Source organism: Sapajus apella, unplaced genomic scaffold, assembly GCF_009761245.1.
Source record: "Sapajus apella isolate SASKATOON/1434 unplaced genomic scaffold, GSC_monkey_1.0 scaffold10, whole genome shotgun sequence".
NCBI lineage: Eukaryota > Metazoa > Chordata > Mammalia > Primates > Cebidae > Sapajus > Sapajus apella.
The window spans coordinates 10,697,672-10,721,589 of NW_022436950.1; the positions used below are offsets into that span (position 1 = coordinate 10,697,672).

The following is a 23,918-nucleotide window of genomic DNA, read 5'->3' on the forward strand; positions in this document are numbered from 1 at the left end:
GCAAAACTAAGCAGCACCGAAAGATAAATCAATACATGATACATTGAAGAAATGTATTGCAAGACATTTGACTAACATAGGTTCTATTCTCTTAATATGCAAAGTGCTTTCACAATCAATATGAAAAAGATAAGCAATCCAGTAGAAAAATGGGCAGAAGTCACAGAAAGTACTGATTTTCAGTAAACACGCAAACAAGTGTTCAGCCTCGTTCAGTTAATAAACTGTAAAACATAACAATAGTTAGAGTTCCCCTGCCCACCACTCCCCTCTGCTGCATACCCAACAATGAGGCAAGTGCAGTTAAAAAGGAGGATAAAGCCCATGCTGTTGGATGAAGGATAACAGGTGCTTTCCTACATTGTTGTTATTTGTGGGAGTGTGAATTTTTCTAAATATCCATATATGATTAGTAAAATCATATCATGATTTATTACAATACTACAGAGGTTAAGGAAAAGAGAGAAAGAGGGGATATGCTGTTAGGAAAAATGTTGGATATGTAGTTAAAATAAAAAGTAAGCTGTAAAATAGTGCATATGGTATGATCACATTTATGTGTGTGTGTGTGTGTGTGTGTGTGTATCTATATGAAAAATGAAAGAAGAGTCTTCCTGTGCTTACAAATGCACTGAAATTTCTGGAATGACATGTAAAACAAAAACAAAAGCAAAAATAAATCAACAGCAGAAAACCCTGCTGATGGTGGTTTACTCTAGGGTTTTACACTGATATTTAGGGCATAAGGATCAATGTTTTATATTTCATTGTATGTTCTTTTATATCACTTTAATTTTATTTTTTTACAATGAATCGGTAGGTCTTTAGTGATAAGAAAATGGATTAATAAAAAAGTGCTCAATTCTTTCTCAGTCATTCTCTAAGAATGCTCTAATCTTCCCTCATATCTGATTCTAGAATTCTGTTTTTTCAAATTCAAATACTTGTAGATTTGTTTTTAATTGACAAAGGCTTCTTTATATATAAGGATATGTAACCTTATATATCCTTAGGATATATAAGTGCTGAAGACTGAGAATAGAGGGAAGATAAAATGTTTACCTTTGAGAGGCACAGGGGTATATGACAAAGAATTTTGGGAAAGAAACTGACCATGAAATGGACTGTTTTGGTCAACATGTTATTGACAGAGAAACTGATTGGAAGAATTATGACAATTTGCTATTTTTGCAAGGAACCTAGAGTTTAGAATGTGGAAACTACCCTTCTCTGAATCAATGCTTGTTCTAGCTTTCTGGATTATAAGCCTTGCCTTTGTATTTAGCTGAGATCTTCTGAATTTAATTTTCCTACTTAGAAAAAGCCAACCTTGGATGCAGATGAGTGGCGTAGACAGACGCATCTTTGAAAGAATTGGCTCTCAAAATGGCCAGAGAGCCTGATGTGGTTGAACAAGGGTTATGGTTGAATGGTGCATTGGATGTGGAGGGCAAGGGGGTGGGCTGCCCACTGTGTGCTGGGCCCTGTGCTCTGCCTGTTTATCTAGCTTAATTCTCACGAATTATCCTGGAAGTTGGGCATTTTACCCATGAAGAATGGAGGCTCAGAGGGGCTAATTACCTTGCCTGAAGCTATAAGGCAGTAAGTCACAGATCCTGGATTGGAGACCAGGCCTGATCTGCTCCTTCACTCCTACGTTTTTCTCTCTACCTCTGGTTTCCTTGGTTAATTTCGTTTTCTTTCACAAATCACAGCGTGTATTTTTAACCCCTTCATCTGGCATCATTGATTTGTGTTGGTTACAAAGGGGATTAGATTTGAGAGTAAGTTTGAGGAACTAGCTGGGGGTCATGGGATGGGGTGGGTGACAGGATGTACTTCAGGTGGGTCAGCCAGGATGTGTGGGAGAGGAGAATGGCTGGAATCTGGGGGGTGGGAGCTCCTGCCTTCTAAATTTGTCTCTTCCACCTGCCTTGCTGTGCTTTGAGTTCAGTGACGAATCCTCAATTTTCTCATATGTGAAATGGGGACAGTATTACCTAATTATTACCTACCTATTATTACCTAATGGGGGTGCCTGTGTACCTCCCAACTGCACTCTAAACCTTCAGATAGCAGGGATGAGCACCGGGCCCAGTCTTTTTCAAGAAACCTTTTGCACTCTACTCCTATGAGCATTTTTAGAGGGATACCTTAACATGGAAATAACAATCTAAAACAGGACATCAGAGAGGACTCTTCTCAAATCCGGCTCCTCTTCCAGATCTAGATAGAACACAGAGTCCGACTTCACACTTGCCTTTATTTCTTATGACATTCTCATGGGAGTTTCCTGTTTCTGCTGTAAGGGAACCTGGGCTGTGTTTCTTTTGACAGAAGAGGGAAAAATAAAATAAAAATAATCACATTGTGCAGCATGTAACAGCTATAACATCTCTCTGTGATGAATTACTAGTTACTCTCTAGGTGAACTTCAAAGAATTGTCCTTTGAAAAGGAATTACAAATTTGTCCAGAAGAAACTTTTAGAAACCTGATTCAAGGGCATTGAGGAAAATTCTATTTTAAAAATGACTTAGGAAAAAACAGACGGAACCCTCAAGCAGGTGTTTCTTCTTTGTCCTCCTCCTTCCCTCCAAAAATGCAAATTCAAAGAAAAAGAGACCATAATAGGGACCTAACTTTACAAACACACTGAGTATAGGTCTGGAATTGTTATACATTAAACCAGTCTGATACCGTCTATGTTTGTGCAACTGTAATGTTAAAACTGATTTTAGAAGAATGACTTTGAGATCAGCTAAGATTCTGATTTACTGGAGAAAGCTGCAGTTATTTTCAGACTTGTGTCCAGCTTTTTTCTGTCTGTAACATGTAATTTTCTTAAAATTCTGATTAGTCAAAATTTGCAAATATGTGATGCCAAACATCCCACTGCATGCTGCTGTTGGAAGGGATGCGTATAGCTGCATTGTGATGCTTTCTTTCACAGAAACTTTCTTTTCTGACAACCTCATTTATCCAGAACACAGCCAGAGTCTAGCAATAGTGAGAAGGAAAGTCCTCTGGAACTCAGAGAGCTACCACAAAGCCCATGCATCACATTCTGTGGAAGAGATAGAGAGCTCACATGTGGACATTAAAAAGAGAATGTGGTGCTTTTTGGCTAAAGGCAGAGCATATACATTTCTCAGTATCCTGGAGTGCATTTCTCCATTTTAGCTCAGTAACAAATTTATGTTCAAATGGGTAAGAAATATGACCAATAAACAGCTAAGTTGTACCCATGTAGTCTGTTTTAAAAAACCGCAAGCATGCAAATAAAGATTTTTCATTCATCGCTGTCAATTTAAGACTTGGCACTGGGAGAGATGAGCTTTGCATTTAGACTACGGTCTCCAGAACTGTTACTGTCCATAAAGTGTTGAATGACCAAGTAAGTGAAAGACAGAAGGAACATAGGCATTAGATTACGTGGGATACCCCATTTCTTGCAACTGGCACAAAATAGATGTTCCTGTAATTTTGAATCAAGTAAATGCTCCTTTGCTCAACTCTGATTTGTGCTCAACCTTTTTCCCCTAAACAAGCCTCTCCTACTCATTTACACATTTCTTTGTATAATCTCTTTTATATCATCATTTCCCTGTCCCCAAGTTGCTCTCCTTTTCTCACTTTTGGGGACAGGATACAACACTGCCACAATAAATATTTCTTCATTGTATGGTAGCTTTATTTGGAAAAGGGCTTTAGAAAATACTAGTTGATGCAGTTTTTAGCACTGACTGTCTGCAGCCACAGAAAGCTTGATTACATTTTAATTAAAGTATACTTAATTAAATCCGATTGGCTTAAAAGAAATGGAAAAGGTGATTAACCTTCACTGTTTTTGTCAAGCTTTCCAGCAGGCTTTCCCTAAGCTTTTAGGTGTTTCTCCTGGAGCGGACCCCTGCTGCTGGCAGATACCAGAGCTTGCCTGGAAGGATGGAGCTTTTTACCTGAGCTGCCAAAGTTCACTGCTGGCTTATAGCACCATATTGACACATTGCATTCAAACATTTTCCTACGTTCTCAAAAAATATCTGCACATAAAGAAGTTTTAAGACAAAAAACTACGTTCTTTGAATTTTTATCTTTACCTAATGTAGCAAAAGATGCTGAGAAAAGTGATTTGAAATCTGACTTTTCCATTCTAGGTTTTTATGTCACCTCCTTCCTTCCTGCTTGAAGTGCATCTTCCCCTTCCCCTTTACATATTTTACCCTTTTATTTTAAGTTCAAATAGTCACTATCCGATATGAAACTATCTCAGAGGTCATATCAAGAGAAAGAAAAGTTAATAAACAAAAATTTAGGGAAGCAGGCTTTATAAAAAGTAATTACCTTGTACTTGGGAAATATTTTGTTGTTTGAAAAAAGGTGATTATGGTGAGGATTTTCAAAAGATATGTTCATTTTCCTCGGTGACAACCTTTCCTTGATAGAGCTGTCATGGTAGCTGCTATCAATCTGAACCTAAGTGCTTGAATTTTGAATGCTTTGGAAGATCAGAATTTCTGCCCTTAAGCAATAGACAAACAAATATGAATCTTAATAGGCATGAAGGACCTATTATACTAAGAATTAAAAGTAAACTTATCTAGGAGAGAAAAATGAATAGCATTCCATGCATATTTGAAGTAAGGACATCTCAAGGATGATAAAAGATCGCTATTCTTCAAAGCCAAAGGATTCCAAGCTAGGTTGCAGTAATTGATAGGACCTGATGTATGAAATGGATAAAACGTGATCAGTGTTTAATTTCCAAGTCCTAATTCAAAGTTGTGTTCCTGGACAGTTGGTGGCTCTCTTCCATGTGGTGATTCAGGGACCAGGCCTCTTCTCCATTGTGGTTCCACTGACCCTGCGGCCTCATTGTTTGCACCTAGTTGGCACAAGTAGAAAGCCAGCATGAGGAGGCACGGCTGCTTTCTTAAAGCTTCTGCTCATAAGAGGCAGATGTTCTTTCTGCTCACAATCCATTGGCTAGAACTTGTCATCAGTTCATACCCAATGACAAAGTAGGCAGAGGAATGTGTCCCAGATGAGTGTGCAGGAAGAACAGAAACAGACTCTGGTGACCAGCCAGCATCCCAGCCACAGAAACTATCTAGGTGAGGGTTTGCAGGTGGTTGACCCACAATCCACATTTGGCTTGCTGGTTATTTCCTTTGGCCAGCACAGTGCTATAGAATTTTAAAATTGTAGCAAGCACCAAGAGATCAGGATTTTTTGCATAAAATGTGGCCCTCTCAAGCGTGGTCTTTTTTGAGATATTTGACAGTCTGACAGTGTTCATCCTATATTTCTGTTTGCCACTCTGGCCTAGAATTGAACAGCAACTCTACCTTTAAAGGGAGCATGTAATTGTTTGCTACAGTTCTGGCCACTTCCTATCACCCTCTACTCTTATTCTCTAGCCATGAAAGCCAAGTGTCATTTGCTCTTTATCATCTTACACCAAGGCTCTTCTCTAATTTTCATTAGCTCTATGACTCCAGGATTGGAAACCACAGCACTGATTAATACCCTTTCTCTCCCTTTCCCTGGCCATTTCCCTCTTCCTCTTTCTCCTCCTGCGTCCTCCCTCCCTCTCTCATTGTACTGTAGGAGTTAAGGGACACATTTTGCTCTGAAAGTGAGGACGAATAAATAACATTTTGGTTAGTTAAGAAATATTTCAGTGAGTTTATAGAATTACAAATGCTACTGGAAGGAAAGAAGACAGAGGAAGGCAGGGAGGGAGGGCAGAAGGGAAAGAGGAGAATGAAGGAAACAGTGAAGGGAATGCATTCTGTGCTTTTGAGAAAAGCCCCTAGATCTCTGCATAAACATGTAACTACCTTTTGCCTAAATGTTTCATAATCCCTATTCTATTTGATCTAAAATTTATAATTGCAAGTGGGATCTTTATCTTGTAAAACCAAAGGGCAGGGATATACATTTCTTTTCGTGACGATTGTTGGATTCTTGGATTCTATGCATATCCAAGGTAAACTAGATGGGAGGTGGTAAAAAATGCAAGATAAAGTGGTGATCTAAGAAAAAAAAATGTTTCCCTTCTGATGGAGAAGACTGTTCATCATGACTGATGAAGTCACTGCACTGCACTGAGTTTTCAGGTAGTGACTGGGCACTTGCTCTTCTACTTTGCAAGAAAGTGTCAGAGAAAGCCACGGTCTGGAGGCAACCAGAAACACACTCATTCACTGACCTGGTAGGGAGAATCAATGAAGCCATCTCCTTTGCTATCCAGACAGAGGCCTGGGAAAAGCAAATGGATTATCTGTGGTGATTAAACAAGAAAAACAAATCAGAAGCTAGAGCTTACAATTGCTTTGGATCCACTTATGGTTGTGTTGTAAAATGGAGGATAAATTAAGGGAAAGCAGTATCTCCAGCTAAGGGGAGTCACTGAGTTAATCCTCTCAGCCTGTGTATGGGGGTCTCAGTGGCAACACAGTGTTAGCCTTCTGCCATTTACAAAGTCCTGTTGTGAGAGCCCCATTGCACTAGGTGGTTGGACGTCACTGTTGTCACGGACATCACTGTGCTCAAGGCATCTGGGGTGCTACAGGTGAAGGCAATTGTTTTAATTCTCACTAGGGAAATATTTAAAAACACAGATTCTAAACTGAAATCTCAAGACAGTTGTGTGCGAATTACAGGGTGGCAGGCAGAAGAATCTGAATTCTTGTCAAGTGATTATTACACAGGCAACTTAGTACGGGTCTGACCGTCTGAATCTGAGAACCGCCAGCTAAGCGGCTGCCTACAGATAAATAGGTAAGAAGGAGCAGAGCAATGATTCAAACGCAGCTTGGTCTTTTACCTCAGACTGAGGTTATCCTACTGGATCCAAGCTACGCTACCAATGTTGGATAACAAAGAAAGCAAGAGAAGAAACTCACATTTGCTGAGGGCCTGTATGCAAAGGCATTTTTTGTATGTTTTATTTCATCCTGTGCTAATACTGTGTGATGAGTTTTTTTTCAATTCCCACATTACAGCTCAAGATACTGAGGCTGAGAGAAGCTCAGTCCCATACTTATGGCCTCACGGTTTTAGTTCATGGAAGGGCAGAATAAGATTGAAATCCAGGTCCTCGGGTGCGTTTCCCCGACACTAATGTTATGCAAGTATCCCTCTAGCTTTTTGCATTCTCATTCTTACTCTAAATGAAGACTTGCGTAAAGCTTGACTTTAAACTTTATGTTTTTTGATCAAATTAATAGTGATATTGTAGTAGGGAAAGCAAGATTGAACAGAAGAGGAGGCTTCCATTTTTTGCTTAAAGAGAACCAAGGTATCGGTCTGCTAAACCATAATCAAAACGTAGTCATCTCCCACGCTGCTTGTCAAAGTGTGGTCCCAGGAGAGCAGAACTTGCATCGCCTGGGAGCCTGATAAAAATGTAAGTTATTAAGTACCACTGCAGACCTACTGAGCCAGAATCTGCATTCTAACAAAATGCCCTGGTGATTCCTATATACATAAAGTTTGAGAAGCACTGTTCTATCCAACAACTGTTGGAAACCAGCTATTTTATGGAGAAGTAAATAGGCTCCTGGTGCTGTCCCTGCCAATGCAGGTATGTGAATTGCTGATTGACAAATCGTGAGTCTGGGCTTGAGCCCAGCAGATGGTTTGTAGATAGAACTATGGGAACCAATATATAAAATAAAATGTTTGAGTTGGTCGCTTTTGTAGTGTCGTTAGTATACTTATTTAACTTAGGATATCTCAGTTACAGAGCTAGAATTGGGTCTGTTTAGCTTAGAATATAAAAATATACAGCAAATCCTTCTTATGTATAGGTGCTTACCCAGTGCTTTTTGATCATGAAGAGGTTTCTTGAAGTTCGGTGGGGAAAATTTATAAATTGAATTTAAGGGTCTTGTCAGGCCATAGAGTCTATTTCACTTACATGAATTTCTTATACCTTGTTTATTGTTTCTCTGTCATTCATATTCCTTTCCTAATAACTCTGGGGCAGAATATTTAATATCAATGAACACTAAAATGCTAAAAAATCTGTATTAACCATTGGTCTTGATAGTTGCTAGGATTTTTTCTTTTTTTTTGGTACTTACACAAGGGTTTTGTTTGTTTTTTCTTAAGCAATAATTATTGATTTGCTTTTATGAGGAATGTTCCCAGAGTGTGGCTTCAGATGAATCTGAGCAACAAAAAACACCTTGGCAAGTGATTTTGTGTATACTTACACTTTTTGGTTCTAGTAAGAAAAATCTACATTTCACCCAAAGCACACAGGATCTATTTCTGCATCAGCCAGATAATGAGACAGTAATTGGTGTGTAAGCCGTTCATTCTCCAAGTTTTCTCACGGGGCATAATTTGTCTCTTATTTGTCAGGGATGGGTTCTGCGAAACAACACTCCCATTCACGATGGGCAGAGCAAATGTACGAAAACATTATCATAGCTGGGATTAAATGGTCCACTATGGATTTATGTCAAGAATGTTAATGATTTGTTTATGAATAAGTGGGCCTGTCGCATGGTGAAACAGTAGCCTGCAGAACTGCTGAATGGACAGTTTGCTTGCAGAGGATTCTTGCAGGAAATAAATACTCCGGCCAGGCCTTTTGCATCTCTTAAGTAGCCACTGTGAATGGACTCTGAGATTTGAAATGGTGGCATTGACCTCCGAGAATCCTGTGATTGCTGCTGCTGATCTTATAGCTCTACATTTTGCTGATATAATTTGGAGAAAAAATATTTTTTAGGGTTGAATATAATTTGGGTTTTAGTGTGCATGTGAAAGGTGGTGAGGAAACAATAATTTAATTAAATCTCCCACTGAGTAAAGTCCCTGCGACCTCCACCCACCAGATTGTGTGTTCTTTTTGAAGTGCATTTTAATTTGTGGTAGTTGTGAGTGTGCAGCAGGTTTTAATTGCTAGATAAAAACGTTAATTATTGCCAAATATAGTCTAGGAAATGAAAAAAATGTATCAAGATTATGTAATGGTTCATATATATACACATACAGATAGAAAAATACACAGACAGATATAAAAATATATAGTATGTGTGTGTGTAGTATATATGTGTGATTGTATGTGTGTGTGTGTCTGTGTAGCTTGGCTGTATAAATGTTTAGGATGCAATTTAATGATGTGTATTCTAGCTACTTTTTAAACATTTACCTTTTTAGGAAGGATGATATTGGCTTTCTCTTGAGAGGAAATTTAAAGTTAAATGTTATTCTATTTATGTAAAAAACATTACTTTCTTCTTTTCACTTTGGGATAGAATTAGTGTAAGTCAAGCTTTTCTTGAATTTCATCCAAAAGGCTTAATAACATAAATATCAAAGTCACTTTTTGTAAAAGTTCTAGTTTTCATTGTAATCTGAGAAGTTTCACATCATAAATCTGACCTACACAATAGCGGCATTAGGCTTCTGCATAATCAGGAAAAAAATGTATATTTGTTTAATAACAATGACCTCTGCTTTTATTCCCTGAAGACCACCCATAATGATTCATTCACTTGGTCCTTAAAGCAGTCCTGGCTGTTCTGAGGTTACAAAGCCACAGGTTGATCCCTGTATCAGGACTATTTCTGTCTATATCCCATGATCATTCCATTGTACAGTATACAGCAGGATCAAAGCCTGTGTGACCTCATCCCTTGTATTTCTCTCCTCTTGTCTGAATTGCCCTCATGATTGTCTAGGTAGATGGACAAACTAATCAAATGCTGTTGAAACAAAATGGCGAGCACAGATGGCCTTACAGGGATCAGAGAACTTCTTGACAAGATGTGAAAATCTTGCATGAATTTTGTGCTTTTTGGGTTTTATCTGATTCTTCAAGAGGTCAGTGATCCCTGCAAAGATCATTTTATCGTATTTTAAAGTATTAACTTAGTGTGTGTCTAATCTTATGAAAGTGGATTAACATGTTTTTCAGCATTATCATGATCATTTTTTTGTGTGTGTAGTGCACATAATTCTGAAGTTAAGAAACTGATGTTCCTAAGCATTCATTTAAAAATCATTCTCATTTCTCGCTGGTCACGCCCTAATAGAAACTATGTTTCCCTCCCCTAATCAGTAGCTGTAGCAATAAATGACAGATACTCAGACTTGACCTCTTCTTGCCATTTTAAAGTTCATTAGCTTTAGAAGGGACTGAGTTCAGGCCTGGTACGTATTGATCAGGGCTCTTCCAGAATTAAGAGATGAACAAGTATAGTTTGCCAAATTTTCAGCTGTATTAAATTTCATTTTAATACTGTAATGGACCTCAGTAAGGTTTATTACATTAGACCTATGGGTCTAGTAAGTCCGAATAGGTCCAAAGGTCTTAACATTAGACCATCGATAAGGTCTAGTTATCAGTAAGCAAACAGTTGGATTTGGCATAGAGTTGTCAGCGGAGACAGATTAAGGTGAACTCTGAAGGTAGTGTGTTAAGCATCTACCATGCACAAGGCATTAGTCTCCATACTTGGAGAAGGGAAGATGTGCAAAGCTTGTGCCGAATGCGTAAGGAGCTGGGTATGTTCAACCGTGCGTAGAGGGTGATCATGGCTCACCTGTGTACAGACTCCTTTGGATTCTGCTGCTCACATTTCCATGCCTCTAATTTTGATACAATAAACATTTCAAGGTAAGAACAGTTGACTCTAAATGTAGATCACAGTAGCATAGCATATTGCCTGTGGTATAGAAAGTGTATGAAATTGTATCATTTATTTCCCTTATACACGGTAAGTCTTCACTTAACATCAATGGGTTCTTGGAAACTGTGACTTTAATAAACGTTGTATAGCAAAACCATTTTCCCCTCATCTTTGTTATGATGAAAAGATATTAAAGAAAACAAAGCTGTTTGAGAATCTGCTGTATGCCGTGTTGCTTAAAGTTCCAGTTTCCAAGAACCTATTGATGACATTAATTGAAGACTTACTATTCTTTATTAATATATTTTGTCTTAAGGATTTCCTTCCCCCATCCCCTCTGTAGATGTGATTCTGACAATACTGGCTGCCAATGAAAGCTGAACACTGATCCTATTACTTTGTAGTCCTACCTTCTATATCAGGAATTTTTTACTTGGAGTCTATCAACTTCAAGGACACTGGCTCTCGAGTACTGACGTTCATTAGAATCACCAGGGGTTTCGCTAAAAATGGAGATACCTTTCTCCTACTGAATGAGCTTCTTTTGTAACCGGTACCCAAAAGGACTCTGATACTGAATTGGCTGCCATGTATTTGGACTTTATAGAGGGATGAGCAGAAACCCCTGAAACTGTTTTCTAAATTTGAATTGCGCTCATTTTCTGTGGAGAGGATCCATGGTTTTGTTTAGGTTTCTAAAGAGGCATGAAATCCAAAAAGAGTTTATGAACCACTGTTCTTAGGATGGAATGAAGGACATTAATGGTAACCATATATCTGTTTCTCTGAGCTCTGGAGACAAATGGATTACATTCACAGACACTGTGATGAAATCCTATTGTAACTGGAACACTGTTGAAATAAACCATTTCCACTTAACAAGCTTATAAAAAGTACTGGGTTTGAAATGCCACTTTGTGTACTTTGTCAATATTACGTAAAAGTGATTATAACAGTTGATGGCCAGGTGACAGGAAGTTTTAGTTTATATTATATATGCAGAAGTACATTACTTATTCCTTATCTGAGGCTGGTGTGGTGGAATATGAATGTACGTTATGAATAGTGGATCAGGCACCTGGAATGCTCTTTCAATTAGCCATCCCAGTACCACGCTCCTGGAAGTTTTGAGCTCATGCCAAACCCTGTACCTGCCATTCATTTTATAGGAATGGAATGGTAAGAAGGCATTGATAACTCAGGTCAGACATGGTGCAAGTATAAATAAAATAATGATGTTATCAAAGCAATTGACTGGAATTCCAGGAAAAATTCTTCAACATTCAGTGAGAGAAGTGAATAAAAGGCACATTGATGCCTGCCCTGGATTCATAGCTTCTTCAGTTCTCTAAAACTTCTTGATAATGAGGACTTTTTGCAGAGTAGCGATAAGAACCTCATATTCTTCAGACATGTTTTGTTATACTTCCAGACAGTCAAATTAGTGGGTGGTTTTTCTTTAGGGATTAGGTGTGCTTTTCTCTTTAAGAAATGTTTGACAGTTGTTTCCCAGAATTGCCAGAGTTTTCTCTGTGAGGGAAGAAATACTTTAAAAAAATGATTTAAATACTAGCTCCACTTCTATTTCTTTTCACATAATAGGTGGCAGGAAGAAAGCCCAGGCCTAAAACATATTGTGGGAGCCATAGGAATATGGCTTTGGCTGGTTGAGACATGAAGAATTTTTATCTTCACAGCCAGAAATAAAAAATGCCATGGAAACCAAAGTGAATATGGTTTATCATAAGGGCAATGGAAATAAAAACCTCAGTGAGATACCACCCCACACCTATTGGGAAGGCTACTAATAAAAAAGAAATAAGTAGTGGTGGTGAGAATGAAGAGAAATTGGAAATCTTATGTGCTGTTGGTAGGAATGTGAAATAATGTACCTGCTGCAGAAGCAGTATGACAGTTCCTCAAAAAACTAAAAATAGAATTACCATGTGTTCTGGCAATTTCACTTCTGGGTATGTACACAAAAGAATCGAAAGCAGAGTCTCAAAGAAATTATTTGTACACCCATATTCATAGCAGTATTATTTACAACAGCCAAAACGTGGAAGCAACCCAGGTGTCCATTGACAGGTGAAAGGCTAAGCAAAATGTGGTAAATCCATTCAGTGGAATACTCTTCAGCCTTAAACAGGAGGAGAATTTGGACACATACTACAACATGGGTGAGCCTTGAGAGCATTATGCTAAGGGGAATAAATAAGACGCTCACAAAAGAACAAATACTGTTTGAGTACACTTTTATGAAGTTCTTATAGTGGTCAAAACCCTAAAGACAGAAAGCAGAATGGTGATATTAGGGATTAGGGAGAGGGAGAAATGAGAGTTTCTGTTTAATAAGCATAGCATTTCAGTTTGGGAAGACGAAGAGTTCTGGAGATGGATGGTGATGGTAGTTACACAACAATTTGAATGTAGTTAATACCACTGAACTGTACACTGAAAAATGGTTATGACATTAAATTTTAATTTATTTGTATTTTATTATAATAAAAAAATTAGAAAAAGGGAAGATGATTTGAAGGTTTTCACACAGTTTTAAAAAATGTCTTTCCTAGTTTTTGGTTTTAGCATGGTGGTATTTTCATAGTAAGAGGTTTCACGGTATAGAAAGGTATTAGAAAGAGAGCAAAACCCAATGAAGACTCTCCTGTTAATGCTTTGATGTCCATTCTGCATTGTGTTTTTTATCCATATGTACACAGGCTCCCACATGCCTTCATACAGCAGGGAACAGATTAGGCATTCCACTTTGTGACCTGCTCATTTGGCTTAAGATGTATCATTTCACATAATTCCATGATAATATGCTTAGTTTTCTATTTACATGTTTAATGACCAGGAAGAAATGGAAGAGATTATTAAACATTTCTGTGAAAATCATGTCATTCTAATGGTGGAGGTAAGTTAAATCATGAGAAACAAGAGCAACATGGTTGAAAGCCCTAAATGCAAGAAGATGGAGATGCTGGATAGACAGGTAGCACAGTGGGAGCTCTGTGGTTGGGTGGAAGAGACATTTTCCTTTTCCCCAACAAGCTTCAGGTGTATTGGGGGAGGCAGTTACAGTTGCTCACAATTATGCTACCATGGGATATATGATACACGGAAATTTGACCAGCATCTCAACAGCTAGCTCAACAGGCAGGGGAGAGTTCCTGTATAGTGGCTGTATGGCATGAGGCCTATATTAATGTTGCTTCAGTTACATACTGTTTTCTTAGTGCCTTTTGGTCAAAACAAAACAAACCATTGGGATACGCTTTCCCCAAGCAGCTCTCTGTACACATTCACTGGATGGGCTCCTCTAAAAAATGGAGAGACAACGCGATGTGCCTACCTGAGAAGGAATTCTGGCATTAATGGGAAAAGCCACAGTTACTTTTGCACAAACGAAATAATTCCTCAGATGACTATGGCCTCCCTTCCTGCTGGACCCAGGATGAGTCAGGGGAGGGCAGGAGCAGAGTCATGGCTTAGATTAATAGCCTTACAGACGAACCCGATTGCTTTCTCCAAGTTCTCCTAGTGCTGTAATCTATGCTTCCTGTCAGAATAAGGAGAAGAATGCATAAGTTTCAGATTGACCTGCTACAAGTCTTGATGTGAAATACAATTAATAGCAATTGTTAAAGTTATTAAAAATATATGTATATGTATACACACATTCGGAACATTTTGTTATTTGATTTCAAAATTGAATTTCTTTGACATATGTGTTTCATTATACAGACAAGCTGTAACTTGCAGAATTCTCAAATATTGTTGAAAACTGTCGGAATAGATTGAGAGAGATATATATCGATATATATATATGAAATTTCCCATTTGTCTTGAAGAAATACATTCCATGGAACATTAAGCAGCTTCCTTTAAATGCAATCATGAAAATAATTTATAGATTTCATAAATCCAATGCTTCCTAGTTTAAGGAAATATCCCCTAATTAACCTGTTTTATTTTATGTGTGTCCTTATTATTTGAAAAGGAACAGTTTCATTCTTTTGCTATAGCCACCACAATAAGGCATGTTTTAATTATTAAAATTAATATTTTAATTATTAAAAGTCTGCCATGAGCCAGATACTGCTCTAGGTACTAGAACAATGGTGCCAATACAATTTTGGTGGAGAATGAGAGAGGTCTTGCTCTCTATGGTATGAGAGAGCTCTTCCCATGGTAGAAGGCATACAATAAATATACCAACAAAAGAGAAATCGAATGCCATGTAATATAGTACAGTAGTATAACATAACATCAGTTGGTACTAGTATTGGGTAGAAGATAAAATAAAGCAACGTGATACTTGGTGGGGGCCACTTCAGCCCAGGAGAAGGAAGACCTTTCTGAGAAAGGGCTCATTGAAATATGGATGGTGATAAGGAAGTTGTCTCAGGCATATTTGGGGTGGGGGTTACATTGCAGGTAGAAGGATCAGCACTGGCAAGGGTGTCAGTTTGGGAACAAGCTTGACCACAGTGTCTAGGACATTGTAAGGAAAGAGGACAGAGAGGAAAATGAGGTTAGAAAAGTCAGGAGTTAGACCTTGTTAGTCATGGGAGGGAGTCTGGGATATTATCTCGTGAGTGATGGGAAGCTGGTAGTGGATCTTAAAACAGAGTCAGAATTACGTGATCCATTCTTTCAGAAAGAACATCTCTGACTGTTGTTTTGGAGGACAGATTGCAGTAAACAAGAATGGGTGCAGGGAGGCTAGTCATGAGACCGCTGCAATTTGTCTAGAGAAGGAATGATGGCTATAGCACTGGAGAAAGTAAGCAGTGGTTGCATTTGCAATATGTTTTGAATATAGACCCAATGGGAATTATCAACACGTAAGGTGTAAACTCAGAGAAAGGAATCAAAGGTGTCTCCTAGAATTTTAGCTTAAACAAATAGCTGAATGATGGTACCATTTACTGAGATGGGAAGGTTTCCAGGGAAGAGATGATGACATAGTTTCTAGAGAAAGAATTGTGACTTCCACATGGGCTATATCCATTTTGAGATCCTGATTCAGGTATTTAGTTAAAGATATGAAGAAGGCAAGTGTATATACGAACCTGGATCACAGAGGACAGGTCTCATCTAGGCATATGTGTTTGAGAGTTATTGGAATATAGCTGGAATTTAAAGCCATAGGAAAGGAGAGAGTGTGTGTAGAGGACAGAACTCCTTCTGTACCAGATACCTGGAAATGCGGACTATCATATCAACTACTTATGAGGGTAGATGTTGGGAACAGATAATTGCCTTACAGTTGGTGAATATAAATTCCAGTTAAATTATGAAGTCTGTGCAAAAACCTCATGTGTTTTGTTTTGTATCTTTCTAGTACAATGAGACAGACAATAAAATTAGGGAAGACTTTTGCATATAGTTTCCAGGAAATATTTGTTTGAAAGGCTAAGATTGCTTTCCCAATGTGCCAATATTTTATAGCCTCCTCTTATTTTAAGCCTGAAAGCTTCCAGCAGTTTTGTAATTAGTTGGATTTGCATCCAAAACTCAAAAAATTGTCTCAGTTGTTCATTTTCTACTACTATTTTATAACTTTAGGTTTTAAGACAGAATACTAATATTAAATGGGCTGAATTTTTCAGAGCATTCTCTTTTTGTTTTTTAATAAAAGAATGAAATGCATTTGAAATGGTTATAACATAGTCATAAAAGGAAAGTATGATAATCCAATAAATATCAACATTACATTACTTGAAGAATTTAAAAAAAATATACAGCCTAGGTAAGGTGTTGGTGTCCTCATTCACCATGCCATGAATCTCAGAAATGAAAGCAACATGGATTATATTGCTTTGACCTCAGTTAGGATTTAGTAAGAAATTTTTACTTTATGGTGGTACCAACTTGTAATTGTTTACCACCCAATGTATAACACTAAACACGCATTATTTCTACAATATAATTATACTGCATTTGAAGTGTATGATAATGTTTTTATCTGCACCATATAAAAAGAAATATGTGATTTACAGTATGCAATTACATAAGATAGGTAAAGAATAAACCTGAATTTCTATTTTTAAGTGGTGCTATGTATAATGTATCTTCTCTTTTTGAGTTTGTTAGAGTTAGATTAATATGATGTTAATGGCAAGTGATTTTTCACTGGATGGAAGGTGTAATTTCCAGAGTATGCTATAAAACAAAAATAATGTCTAAAAATATTTTTCTTCTCTTTAGGAATTGTATTATATTTTTTTCTTACAAAGATTATATGTACCACCGAGAATTATGAATTTTGGTTTGAGTTATTTCAATTAAGTTGCCATTATTATTTATATAATTCAAATTTGTGTGCCTTCACTTGTCAATTATGGAAAGTGGCTTGTTAGTATCTCATAGTATTATTTGTTTTTTCACCTTTATATCCGAATGTGTTTTGTGTTGTCTATTTTGATGGTACGTTATTTGGGACATAAAGGTGCATACTTGTTACAGTTTAATTGAATATTTTGCGCTTTGTCAATATACAATGATAAATGAGTTTGCCTTGTGTTCTACAGTTGATATTGTCTTACTTTTTGTCTATATGCTTGTGTGTTAATTTTTAGCTCATTTGCATACTAGTGTATCAATGCTGCTTACTTACTTTAATGTTCTAATAGTAAGCCTTTAATATCTTTGTTTGCCCTAGGCAATACATGTAACATACATTCTTTCTAATCCTTACAAAAACATTCAGAGATAGGTATTATTAGTTTCATTATATAATTAAAGAAGTGAGACTCAAAGCATAACTATGACATACACAGGATCAAGTAATTAATAATGATGGAGCTGGGGTTTTAAGCCAGGTCTGTCTGACCTCAAAGTCTGCCCTGCATCCTCTGAAAGCAGTTTCATAAGCCATATGGTACTGAATTACATGTAGCCCAGTCTGAGAAGCTTTAACAAGATAATTTGACTGATTTACATGTATTGTTGTAACAGATGTACTTAGAAATGTTTTCGTCATCTTATTTTGAGCGTTGTTTTTATGCTTGCTTTTTAATGAATTGTTTTTAATTTTGTTTTCTCCATTGATTTGGAAAGTGTAGATAACTTTTAGTCTTTAAAGCCACAGATTCTTTGATTATCTTTGAAAAATATTTTTGAAAAGGGATAACTGTAGTCTTTGAAGGCATAGATTCTTTAATTATCTTTGAAAAATATTTTTGAGCTGACCTATATTTCTCTTATCAAGGTTAACAATAAAACTGTGTTTTTACTGCCTCTGAGCATAAAATGGAATATAGAGAATTTCTTTTTCCTTCTCCCTAACTACTTTCTAGTCTTTGTAAATGTAACCTAAGGGTTTTATAACCAGGTTATTATTACTGAATTACGATTTTTGGATTCCATGTAGTCTCTTTTGATAAACAGTTTTAACTTTGACTTTCAGTGTTGTATACGTATATTAGCAACTCTTTATATTCGTCTCGATGTTTAACTGGTTTAGTAGTCAGTTCTATATCATACTTTTACAATTCTTGGGCTTTTAGTGTTGGTACTTCTCTCAGTTTGCATCTTTTAATACATTTATAAAAAAAGAAAGAAATGTGGGTTCTATACATTCTGAGCACTTGCAGTCTATAAAAATGATGTGGTAGATGGATTCTTTGTTGTTTCGATCAAAATTCTGCAGTGCTCTGAAAATATAAAGACATAATCCCAGGAGTGTTCATTGCAACTGTATTAACAAAAGCCTGGGAATATCTTACAATCCATAAGAAGGGGACCAATTTAATAAACCATCGAACACTTTTGCCTGTATGCTTGTCCGTGTATATATGCTTGTCTATATGCTTGTCCGTGTTCTGGGTACTGTGCAGTTATGAAAAAAAATGATCCCTAGGACATATCACTAAGCTAAAAATTAACAAAGTAGGAAACATTGTGTACAGTATCCTAGTGTTTAAGGAAAAAAATGATACAATATGAATGGAAAAATGGAAAAACATGAATATATGTGTTTATGTATGTGTAATATGTGTACGTGTTTATACATGTATATATGCATGTTATGTATGTATATGTATATACATGTGTGTTTATATGTATTTGTATGTATGCATGTATACTTTATATGCCTATATATATGAAGAATGAACCATATGTATATGAAGAATAAAAAATGAGGATTCAATGGGGGAAGAAAGGGACAAGGCAGAAGAGCAGATGGGACTAGGATGGAAACTAGAATTTTCTAAATACAGGAAAATGTTGTGGAACCATTTAAATGTTTTCCATAATTATAGATAAAATTAAAGCAAAATACAATATATGATCTCGAAAACCTGAAACCAAATTAAAATATTTAAAAACACCATTTAGGCCGGGCGCGGTGGCTCAAGCCTGTAATCCCAGCACTGTGGGAGGCCGAGGCGGGTGGATCACGAGGTCAAGAGATCGAGACCATCCTGGTCAACATGGTGAAACCCCGTCTCTACTAAAAAAAAATACAAAAAATTAGCTGGGCATGGTGGCGCGTGCCTGTAATCCCAGCGACTCAGGAGGCTGAGGCAGGAGAATTGCCTGAACCCGGGAGGCGGAGGTTGCAGTGAGCCGAGATCGCGCCATTGCACTCCAGCCTGGGTAGCAAGAGGGAAACTCCGTCTCGAACCTACTACTTGACGACGAAAAACACCATTTAAATAATGCAGGTAACTTTGTATTAAGTTGATGATTCAACCTCATGGACAAGAATTATTTCAAATAACTGTGAAACATTCACTGACTGTCCACTTGTAAGATATAAACTTAAAAACAAAGAAGAAATCTGCAGAGATATATTAAACTGTTGGTAATCATTTGCTTTTAGTAATTTTTTATAGCAATGGGATTGGCATTTTTTGAGCTTTTTTGTGTATATGGGTATATATGTAAACTACATGCATGTACGTTTGCATATGTATATATTTACAACATAGGAATATTGATAGTTTTATCCTAAAATATCCTATCATTCATTATTCTATCCTCTGTTACTTATTTGCTTTATCCTATGTGTACACACACTCACTCACATACATTAACAGATATATAGTAGGATATGTATTGCATTCTATTATTTATATCATATACATTGTGAAATTTTAAAAAATAATATTATGTTAATTTTCTTAAGGAACTTAGAATTTAGTTAATATGAAACTCAGAATTGAAATAAAATTCTGTAATTCTAAATTTGAATGGGAAATATTTTTGTATTTAATTTAATCTTGTTGTATTTTCAAATCCCTTCTCCTTGAGTTAAAAATTCTGTTTCTTAGAGGTAATTCTATTTTATATGCTATTGAACTTGCAAATAATTTTTAATTTTTTTTTAAGTTCTTATAGTAATGATATGAGAAAGCTTGCCTCTGCATTAAGTCTTTAGAATGACATTCTCTTTCTCTTAGCCTAGAATAGTTTTCAAAGGCTCTGTGTTGGTTTCTTCTCTTTTTAAAACAGATTGCCTAAAGTTCATTAAGATTGAGCTAGTAATAAATCTTATGTCTTCAGTTGCTTCAATCCAATTAGTTAATGGCTTTTTTTTAACTGTGCAATTTTTTTTCCTCTTCTGACTTTGAGATTAACTATCCATCTAGAAATTATTTTTTGAAAACTCAGAAGGTTCAATATATCCTTTGAATAACTATGAGTCAACTCGAAGCCCAGAACAACAAATTAAATTTAATCCCTCCCAGAACTTTCATTAGGCTTTCTGAACCACAACTCGGTAGCAAGGGAGTGGAGATCATTCCTGTTATACATGGGGTAATAAGCTCTCTTTGACAATATCCCCCATTCTGCAGCTTCAATACCTCTTTCCATATTGCTTGCCCTCTTGGGAAGCCATTTTGAAAATAACATATGGCTTCCCCTTCATTTTGTGAAGCCTGTGTTTAATTTGGCTGAGAGCAAATTTTACATGACATCAATTTTACTTGTTTTTCTTTTTGGATAAACTATTCTGAAAGGTCATTTTTTTCCCAATAAGGCTACAATATGATTTTATTAAGTACATACTATTCAGTATATATTATTTATTAATTATGTATTATTTAAGTTCTTAATACACATTCTCACACACAACATGACAAATAATAATAATAATAAAAACACAGCCCTCTTCTGTAATATCCTGGGGACTTGAGTCACAAGAGCAACAATATTGTCATTTGTCTTTACATGTGGTCTGTGTGTGGTAGACTAACAATGCTTGAAAATTTGTTGCCACTTCTTCCATTGGGAGATGGAGTTACTTTATTCCTCTTGAATTTGGGTTGTCTTTGGTGACATGACTAACAGGATGTGGTAGAAGTGACTTTATGAGGCTGAGGTTGGCTCAGAACAAGCCTTAGAGCAGTATCAGCTTCTTCCCAGACCTTTTGGAACCAAATACTCTGGGAGCTCTGAACCACCGTGAACAAAGTCTGACTATCCCAAGACCACTGGAAAAGGCAGGGAAAAGGTGTCTAGCCAAGAGTCTCACTTGAACCCAGTCCTCAACCCATCCCTGCCACAAGATTCAACTGTGAATGAAGTTGTCTTGACTGGCCTGTCCACCAGCTGAATATCAGTGGGTGATCCTGCTTAGTACTTTGTGCAGCAAAAGAATCACCCAGCTGAGCCTTGCCCAAATTCCTGATCCATTAAGTCACAAGATAGAGTAAAATAAGGATGCTGCTTAAAGCTACTGAATATTGGAGTAATTTATTATACAGTAAGAGATACCCAAAATAGCATATCTATACTAATCTCTGAAGTATAATTTGGATATGATGACTGAACAGCATATTAAAGAAGCAGCATGGAATTAGGACCTGGGAAATTTAAGTTCCAGTACAGTGTTGTTCCTAATAATTTGTGTGGCTGAGAGTAAATTACCTCATTTCTCTCGTTTTTTTTTTTTTTTTTTTTTTTTGTTGTTGTTGTTATAAAACAAGAGAATTGGCTTAATAATAATAACAAGAATAAACCTCAATGCAACAAAAATAAACATTTATTGATTGCCATTGTTTCAGGTGCTGAAGTAAGACTTTTAATCCATTATCTATTTTAAACACCACATCATCCTTGTAAATTATAGATATTACTATGATTATTACCATTTAAAGATGGAAAAACAGGATTGGAGATAGCAGGGACCTTCTCCTGTATGTTCTGTGAGATACTTTTGTTGTTAACCTTCAGTCTTTTATTATTATGTATATGATTCTTCAAATTATTGCCTGCTAATTAGAATTTCCTCTTTGTGATAGCTCAATAATATTTTTATTGCACCAAAATAAATTTTATTGTTATGAAGTAGAAGAAAATCGGTTACATAAAGACATCACAAGGGTCTACAGTAGAGTTTGTCCTGATACTCTTGATATGTTGGGACAGTAGAAGGAACCAGAAATGTCAAAAGGTTATTCTTTTGGTCTTCAATCAGGTTGTAAGGAAGTCACACTAGTAAGTGTAGGGTGCACCTTACAAATGGGAGCATACTAGTGACAACAGTTGACACATATTCTAAAGAAACAGATCTTGGCAGAGAGGATAAAAAAGTTGCTCCTAGGACAACTGTGGAATTGTCTTGTGTATTGTAAGAACTAGGCTTTCTCTTAATTGTTGGTGAAAAGTAAATTGCCCTACATTTTCTGTAGCTTTTGGTTGGGCTTTCTTTTTTATAACCTCTATTTTCTTCTAATAATTTTTCTTTCCCTTTATACTTACAGTTATAAAGCACATGTTTATTATTACTTAAGAAAGAAGAAAAGAAGGAAGGCAGAAATAAAATAAATCAGGAAAACCACTAATATTAATTGGGTGCCTTTAATTTGTGCTTGCACATATGCTATTTCGGGTTTAAAATTTTAAACATTTAGCATGTAAGTATTTTAGATTGACTTGGTTTTCCAAAGCCACCTGAGTAGTAAAAGTGAAATTAGATTTGAACCCATTTTCTAAGCCTGTTTGTGATACACAGTATTCCTCACTGTCCCTTATGAGACTGCTCTTTAGTTGATGAGATTTATTTTACTTAGATTTGACTTATCAATTAAAAAAGAATCTTAATCCAATTTAAGAGTGCTGATTCACGTATTGCAGAGCATTCCCTGGCGCTTTGAACCATTAATTTTGGTTGAAGTATTAAGAGTGTCTAAATATAATCTCATGAATGAACTTGCTGAGGGGGTTGAAAAATACCCCTCAGCCTTTTAGGGCTTAGTTGCAGGGTATGTATTAGCTGTTGAACTCAAACTTATTCATGGTGAAGATCTCATTGAGGCACTGATGGTTCTATCACTTCTTAGTATTTGTTGGGAACCATCTTGTATAAGGAATTGGGCTTTGTGCCATGTCAAGGGACCCCTGAGAGAGGACCCTGGTTATGTGAGAATTTCATTCCTTTCTCTTGAGAGAGGCTATTGGCAACCTTAGAAGCTCCCTCTTCCCGGAGCACTGGGCCACGTGGCTGACTTGCTGGCTGCCTTCTTTTGATACCTGTGAACAGTTTCCTCTACCCCGGTTGTTCTCCATTGGTGGCGATTTGCCCTCCTTCCAGGAGATACATGACATTTTCTGAAGATAGCTGGGAGATTTAGCTGTCATCTAATGGGTAATGGCCAATTAAAAAAAATCTTAATCCAATTTAAGAGAGAGAGGACATGAACATCGAGTTCCTGTCTATAGATTGTTTCTGTAGAGGAAGAGTCCAGAGGAGGGGGCATGCCTGTTGAGAGGCAGGAGAAAGATGTTGCCACACCCAATACATCCAGGACAGTTCCTCACCAAAGAATTATGTGGCCCAAATTTAAGTAGTACTGAGGCTCAGAAACCCAACTCTGGTTTCCCAACCTTCTTGTTTCTTCATTATTGCTCTCTTAAAGATCCTTTTAGGCATTGTTTTTTTCCTAGTAACATCCTCCTCAATGAAATTTTAATGTGATGTATTATAATCATTTATATACTGTTGTTTTATCAGTAGTTTATACATAAGAAAAATATTGGGTTATTTTAGAAATCAAGAACTAGTTTTTGCTCCCTTGGCGGTGATATGGTCCCTCTTGAGAGTCCATGTACCAGCGGATCTCGTTGGGAAATAAGAGGCTTGTAAATAACCCAGTCTACAGCAAGTTGTTGAATGAAACAGAAAAAACAATAAAAGAAAGAGGAAAAATCCAAGAAGAGCCAATATGCTTAGGAAATCAGTAATGACGCTTGGAAGCAAGATGTCTGCCCAATATAGTATCAGCAGTCAACTATGAGCTACAGA

The 23,918-nt window shown here is 36.8% G+C and overlaps 1 protein-coding gene and 1 long non-coding RNA gene across 2 annotated transcripts in view; one reads left to right on the forward strand and one right to left on the reverse strand.

Annotated features, from left to right (window-relative positions):
* PID1 (phosphotyrosine interaction domain containing 1) overlaps positions 1-23,918 on the forward strand; it is a 244,209-nt gene that overhangs the window by 55,253 nt on the left and 165,038 nt on the right. The window lies entirely within an intron of this gene.
* Positions 270-22,387, reverse strand: LOC116551695. Its single transcript, XR_004269043.1, has 3 exons — positions 22,376-22,387; positions 8,530-8,535; positions 270-351 (listed from the first exon to the last, which is right to left on the reverse strand). It is a non-coding gene; the product is annotated as an uncharacterized LOC116551695 (long non-coding RNA).